Raw genomic sequence first — 8,145 nt, forward strand, 5'->3', positions numbered from 1 at the left:
CACTTTTAATTACATGCAAATTATGGGGTGGTTTGGCAGGGCACAGTTGCTCATGCCTGTAATCCCAGCTGAGGTAAATGGATCACTTGAGGTCAGGAGTTCCAGACTAGCCTGGACAACGTGGCAAAACCCTTTCTCTACTAAAAATACAAAAATTGGCTAGGCATGCCTATAATTCCAGCTACTGGGAGGCTGAGGTGGGAAGATAGCTTGAATCCAGGAGGCAGAGGTTGCAGTGAGCCAAGATCACACCATTGCACTCCAGCCTGGGTGATAGAACAAGACTAGAAAAAAAAAATTATACAGTGGTTTATGCAGAAATTTCTAGAAAAAGGGTGGCAACTTCTAGGGTGTTGGGTTGTTGCCATGGAAATAGGCAGTAACATCCAGGTGTTGCCATGACTGTGGTAAACTCACAAGGCACACTGATGGCTGTGTCTTGCAGAAAGCTGCTTCCACCTGACCTGTTTTAGCCAGTCCTCAATTTGGTCCAGTGTCCAAGCCCCACCTCTAGAGTTAAATCTCATTTCCTTCCTCAGTTCTCCAGAGCTTCCTTGTTTTTGGTGTTCTTGACAGTTTTGAGGACTACCACTCAAGTCTTTCGTCTTTTCAATGCGGTTTTGGTTAATGTTTTTCTCATGGCGTTATGGGTTTCTTAACTGGGCTTATGGGTTTTAAGAGAAAGACCACAGAGGTAAAGTACCCTTGTCCTCATGTGATATTAAGAGTGCATGCTACTAACACAACTTATTACCACTGATGTGGACCTTGATCACCTGGCTGAAGTGGTGTTTATCAAATTTCTCTGCTGTAAAGCTATTCTTTTTTCCCTGTTCCATGCTCTGCCCTAGAGAATAAAGTCACTGTGTACAGCCTACAACTTATGGGGTGGAGTGTCATGTTCTACCTCCTTGATGCAGGGAGCATCTACATAAATTATTTGGAATTCTTCTGTGTGGGAGATTCATCTATTCTTCCTTGTTTATTTACTTATTTGATCATCTATTTATATCAGTACAGACTCATAGATATTTCCTTTATACTTTGAGTTATAGTACAGTACTACATTGTTTATTTCCTTAATCAGATTATCCCAGTTTGGGCCATGAGGAGCTCTTTCAGTTGACACCTCTGTCCTTTTGGCACACCCTGACTGATTTCTTTTTAGCATTTTCTTACAGTCTGACAGCACAAGATCTTCCAGACTCATCTTGTGTATTTCCTGCCCAGTCTTAGAACCAGCCATTTCTCCAGGAAGTAGTGGTTTGTTTTATTAGAGAAGGATACTGGAAACCAAACTCTGGACACTGGGTCTTTAGAGGTTTTAGGACACACTAGTGGTCTAGAGAAGAAAACAATTTCTTTCTTAGGCCCATAGTTGAGATACTCTCCTGAAAACAAAAGTCAGATTAACAAAAGAAAAACAAACTGAAGTCTGCAGTTCATTAACGCATGCTGTACCCATCATGTGGGTGAGGCTTCAGCTCAACAGGGTTTCTCTCTTAAAGCAGTGACTTAGGAACCTGGCCTAAATAGTATTTTAACAAAGACCCATAAATCCTATGTTGGGGAGAAATATTTTGGTTTCCTTCAGTGGCATTGTCTAGTTTAAGTTTTAAATGTGTCCTCTAGCTACCATGGAGAGAACATATTGGGGGGTGGCCAGAGGATAAGTCGGGATAGCAGCAAGAAGAATACAGAGGTCACTGGGGCAAAAGGCAATGGCCTTGATGACACAAGGACACAGAGGCAGGCAGAGGTGTGCCTGGGTAGTGGCAGCATACCCACCAGAAGGCTCCTGCTGCCTGGCCTGCCTTTGCCCCTAACCCTTCCAATACATCTGCTTTGTATCAGTTATCCTGAATTTATTTCTGTTGCTTACAACCAGGAGCTCTACCCAATAGTTTAGCCACTCTCACCTTTGACTTCTACAGTGAGCTCCTAGAAGACAGGGTCTGGGCGTGGTTTATTTCACCATCCTCAGCTCTCGCACAGAGCACGGCACAGGAGCTGTGGGCAGAAGATGCTTGGTGAGCTGGATTTGTGCCGTTCGATGAACAAAACAGTTGGCTGCACAACAGATCCCCCTACACAGGGCTGCAGGGGGCACCATGGTAACCCACTTAAGGAAATAAACTGTTTGCAAGATCTTTCCCCACATTCATTTGCATGGAAACAATTAGTGTGCTAATTAAAATGGAGTCTTATCTGTTCATTAAAGTAGGCCCAGCAGGACCTCCAGTTGGCAAGACTTCGTTGCAAAAGTTTGAGTTTCTCCGGGTAGTAGAAAAGAAGCCATTTTCATTTCTCAACGAATGCTTACTAATTCAGGTGATGCTAAATCTGGTTGGCCCCCCGGTTCCATGGGTTCCCAGTGAGGTTGGCAAGCATTTGTCAACAACCTCCATGTCCCATCTCAAATGACTGACAACTTGTAATCCTTCTCCCAGCCTGGCCTGGCTGGAGTTTGTCTTGCTCCATAAAAGAGGAGTTTGTTGCTCAAATTAATAGTATAAAGAAGATTTCAGAAGGGAATGTTTAACCTACTTAAGAGAACACGCTGTTTGCAAGCAATTAGTACCGTTTGCACACAATGAATGAGCTAATTGCAGACAAGCCTTATTTCTCCAGTTCAGGGGAATCCAGCAGGACCAGTGCTTGGCAACACTTTGCCAACGGTTAGTTTGTATCGCCACATGTTCTTGAAAGGAATAATGTTGCAATTCACCAAAAGCAGTCTCCTAAATTCAGTTGCTTAGGTAATTTTCATTAATTCTCACTAGATCTTAATTTCTGCATCTACAAAGTGGGGTTGATGGCTATCTGATAGGGTTACTGTGAGGAGTTAATGAGTATGTCTATGTCCATAAATGGGAGCTAGGTTCACTTTGGCGTCCCCCCAGATTTGGTCAAATGAAGAGATACACTCTGGGCTCAGCTGCTGCTGGGGAGGACCAGGCATCCTGCTGACTGATTCAGGCAACACTGTATTCGTGGGATGAGAACAGCATCACCTTGGACCTAGTGTATCAGTCTGTTTTCATGCTGTTGATAAAGACATACCAAGGACTGGGGAAACAGGTCCACATGGCTGGGGAGGCCTCAGATTGACAGCGGGAGGCGAAAGGCACTTCTTAACGGCAGCAGTAAGAGAACATGAGGATGAAGCAAAGGCAGAAACCCTTGGTAAACCCATCAGATCTCGTGAGACTTAGTCACTAGCACGAGAACAGCATGGGAAAGAATGGCCCCCATGATTCAGTTACCTCCTCCTGGGTCCCTCCCACGACATGTGGGAATTCTGGGAGATACAACTCAAGTTGAGATTTGGGTCCGGGCATGGCCAAACCATGTCATCTGGGCTCTGCTGCCAACTAGCTGGGGAACAGGGTGCCAAACTTCTCTAAATTTCAAGTATCTTCTGTTAAATGAGCTGGGTGCATTTGCTTTATGGTTTTAAGCTTTAAAACCAATTCTTTTTTCTTTGCTCGTTTGTATTCTTCTGGGGAGGAAAAACTTTACCTCTACCCTCTTTGGTTCAATTATTGGAAGCCTGCAAATTAAAATAACAAAAAAGATAGGCTCACGAGAGGAGTTATATCATTTTTATTAATATTCATGTACCCAGGAGTTCACAGAAAAGTGAAACTCAAAGAAGTGGTTAGACTTGGGGACTTACATACTCTTTTAAGAGAAGAAAAAAGGTTGGGGTTCAAGGAATAAGAAGTTATGGGAAGTAACTAGGAAATACACGGGGAACTAACAGAAGATAAAGGCTACTCGAGTGAAGTCTGTTTACCGCAAACTCATCTTGGTGTCAACTCTAAGTCTTTGATGATAAGAGTCACTCCTCCCTCCCTGAAACAGGAGTGAGAGCAAACCCATTACTTAAAGAGAAATTTATGCCCTGCTTTTAGGCAGATAAGGGGAGGCCAGAGAGCTCTTCCTTCTTCTGTTGATTCTCAGTTACCTTCAGCTCAAATAATTCTTAAGCCAACATGACATATTTTGGAGTGGCATTTTTTTTTAAGACATGGTGTCTCACTCTGTTGCCCAGGCTAGAGTACAATCATGACTCACTGCAGCCTCCAACTCCTGGGCTCAAGTTATCCTCCTGCCTCAGTCTCCCAAGTAGCTGGGGCTAAAGGCAGGTATTGCCATGCCTGGCTGATTTTTTAAGAAACAGGGTCTTTCTATGTTGCCCAGGTCGATCTCCAACTCTTGGCCTCAAGCAATCCTCCTGCCTCAGCCTCCCAAAATGCCAGGTTATAGGCATGAGCTACCATGCCCAGCTTTGGAGTGGCATATTCAGATCTCCTTCAATTTCCAGTGGAACCACAACATATATAGCCCAGAGTTTTCCTGGGTTTCGGGGGGTCTGGCCCAGAGACAGAGTCCCCCAGCTGAGCTTCTCCCTTGATGGGGAGGTGGGACCTTGAAGCAATGCCACAGACCTCTAGGAATCCAGATGGAAAAGCACTCTTCTCCCTTCATTGATTTCACTAATACTCATGGAGCACCACCCAGCTCCACATCCCATTTCAAGCACAGAACAGTTTTGGATAGTGAGAAATGCTATGAAGACAATAAAATAGGTGACACAATACAGAGAGTCTTCAATTGGGGTTCTCAAGAGCTGACTCTAAGAAAAGGATTTGAGTGAAAACCAGTTTATGAAGGAGGTGATTCTGATATAGACAGGAGACAGGAGGCAAGGAAATACTGGGTAGAAGAAGGCAGTTCCCTGGCAAAGGCTCAAAGGTCAAGCCTGAAACCCACAGCCCTAGACGGAAAGAGGAACTTAGTGCCCAAAGTTGCCTTTTGGCCTTCCACACCCCCCTACTGGTACCCATGTAACCCCCAAACTCCAGGGTCCACAAGCAGACAAGCAGATGAACAGAGGAGCCAAAGAAGAGAAGAGTGGCAGAGGAGAAAAGAGAAGGGGCGAACATGGAAGTTAGGCTGGGGACAGTCAGAGAGGAAATTGGCCTTAAGACAGCCCAGCTCCAGGGGAAGATCGTTTTCCCACTCCATTCCCTTTCCAGGACTCCATCCCTCCTGCTGAGAGCCACCTCCATCACCAAATAAAATTTGCTCATTCACCAACCTTCAAGTCCACATGTGACCTGATTCTTCCTGGACACCAAACAAGAACCTAGGTGGCAAGAGGGCACAGAGCTGGTTAACACTTAAGTGGTCTGTGGATGGCAGAGCTAAAAGAACACTGTAGCTTACCCACTGGGGCTTTGCAATTAACGGGCGCCCACCCCAAGATGCTACCCTGGGGCCAGAGCACAAAAGCACTCACCTTGGTTCCTGCACCTGCTGTCTGCGTGCTCCCCATCCCGTAAGGGGTTTGCCTGAACAGAGGAGCCACACCCCTGTCACACGTCCTGAGAGGGGAGTTGGGGAAACCCAACCATTTTCAATTCCAAGGAACATGGATAGTGGAGTGTGAAGTAAAACAAGAAATGGAAAAAAAAAAATCAGTAAAGGGTCTACATGAGACTCAGTCCTGTTGGGGAAGTCAGGAAGCCAGTGCAAAGCATACCTGAGTTATCCCACCAGAGGGGAGAGGGGATTGGGGCATTTAATTACCCGCTCCCATCAGTCGTTGTTCGAGAGATGTTCTCGGGCAAGAGCGGAGGAGGCAGGAATTCCCTGACACTTCTTCCTGCTGCACGTGGGCATCCAGAGAAGGCCATCAGGCAGAGCCAAGGGTGTTAAGATCAAGGGGTTGTACACAGTGTAGGGTCCCGGCAGAAAGTGTAGGGAAGAGAGGTACCAGCTTCAGTGGTGTGCAACCGCTGAGGTCTCTCTCCACTGGAATTCTTTTTCTCTTGGGTGAAGCAGAAGGGATGAGTCATGAGATAATGACTGTTTTCTTTTCTCTTTTTCTCTTGAAGTAATTTCAAGTTTACAGGAGAGTGGCAAGAATAGCCCCCAAATCTTTTCTTCTGAACTTTTTCTCTAAGAGCAGATTGCTGACAGGATGCTTCGACACTTTCAGATTCTTTAGCATTTATTTATTCCCCACAAATAAGGACATTCTCCCACAGAACCACAATACAACCATCAAAATCTGGAAATTAATATTAATATGTTACAACCACACAAACTGCCAAGCCCAACTATCTCAATAACGTCTTTGTAGCAAACTAATCCAATCAGGGTCCTACCTTTCACACATCACCGGAGGTCTTTTCCGTCTCCTTCAATCTGGACCAACTGGTCTGACTTTCATGACCTTGACACTTCCAGTGATTTCCAGCCAGGTATTTTGTAGAACATGCCTCCATTTGGGTTTGCCTAATGCTCCTCCATAATTAAATTCAAGTTACGCATCTTGGCAGGACTTACCGCAAAAGTGCTGCTGTGTTCTTCTCATTGCATCCTATCAGGTGACATGCAATTTTGATATGTCCCATTACTGGTGGCATTGATCCCTTGATTGAGGTAGCATTTGCCAGTGTTCTGCATGTAAAGTTACTCTTTTTCCCTGTATAATTAACAAGTATTCTGTGGTGAGGTATTTTAAGACTCCGTAAGTAATCTGTTCCTCATCAAACTTTCACCCACTGGTTTTAGCAGCCATTAATATTTCTTGGCAGAAATTAGTTATTACTGTGATGGTTGCCAAATGGTGATTTTCTAATTTTGTCATTCCTTCTACACTTATTCGTTGGCCTTCTACAGTAATACTTTTCTCTTCCCCCCATTATCTATTTCTTTATTTATATCCATGCGGACTCATGGACTTCTCTTTTATTCAAGGATTATAATCTCCTCTAACATGATTTATGTTGATGTTCGCATTGTTTCAGATCTGGCCAGTGGGCACCGCTTTAAGCTAGCTTCTGTATAGCTTTGCTCTGTAGGGGGAGAAAGAGCCACACAGGAACATGGCTAGAGATGAAGACTATCTTCCACCTGATCCCACAGAGAGTTCTGGTGCTTACCGCCTGACCCCAGCCGGTTATGGGAGAGACAGCTTCAACCATTCCAGGGCATTACTCCTGAGAAGTTGGCAATTTGCATAGGACCTGGGGGGTGGGTAATCTACCATAAACAGGACGCCAGGGATCTGGGCGTGGCACCAACAGCAACTGCTGTATGTCCATTTTCTCTAAGTTTGAATAGAACAAATATTTATATTTGGTTCAACTAAGTTTTTCTCTAAAGGGCCAGATAGTCAACATTCTAGGCTTTGAAGGCCATATGGTCTCTCTCACAATTGCTTAACTCTGTCCTTCGAGCACCCAAGTGAGCATGGACAATATGTAAGTGAATGGGTGTTGTGTTTCTACAAAACTTTATTTACAAAAGCAGACAGAGGGCCAGACTTGGCCCATGAGCTGTACTTTGCAGGACCCCACAGCCTCTCCTGCCAGATTATAAGTCCAAACAAATTCAGGTACTTTACCATGATCAATTTATGGACACTTCCTCTAAAATACCAAGTTTTACCCATGCCAGCCCCTCCCATTGTTTTTCAACCCTAAGTAGATCCACCAAACACAGTGGATGAGATCAATTTTCTCCCAGTTTGGAACCTGGAAGTGGATTAAGGAGAAAATTTGTCAGTCAAGGGCTCACACCCTCTAAGGATCCTGGACACCTTACTGAAATCTTAAGGAGATGGAGGAAAATGAACAGAGAAGCTTAAAAAGATGATAACATCACATGCAAAAGAATGAATTTGGATTCCTGCCTCACACTGCATACAAACATTCATTCAAAATGGATCAAAAAACTTAAATGTAAGGTTAAAACTATAAAATTCTCACGAGAAAACAAAGGCATGAATCTTTCCTACCTTGGATTAAGAAATGGTTTCTTAAATATGACACCTAAAACACAAGCAACCACAGAAAAAATAGATAAACTAAATTTAATCAAAATTTAAACTTCTATGCCTCAAGCAACACTGTGATGGTTAATTATATGTGTCAACATGGCAAGGCTACCATATTACATTATTTACGCAAAACACTAGTCTAGATGCTGTTGTGAAGGTATTTTGTAGATGCGGTTAACATCTATAGTCAGTTTATGTAAAGAGAATTAAACCTCCATAACATGGGTGAGCTTCGTCCAATCATTTGAAAGTCTTAAGAACAAAACATGAGGAATATGGAAGAAAAA

Source organism: Saimiri boliviensis, chromosome 11 (genome assembly GCF_048565385.1).
Source record: "Saimiri boliviensis isolate mSaiBol1 chromosome 11, mSaiBol1.pri, whole genome shotgun sequence".
NCBI lineage: Eukaryota > Metazoa > Chordata > Mammalia > Primates > Cebidae > Saimiri > Saimiri boliviensis.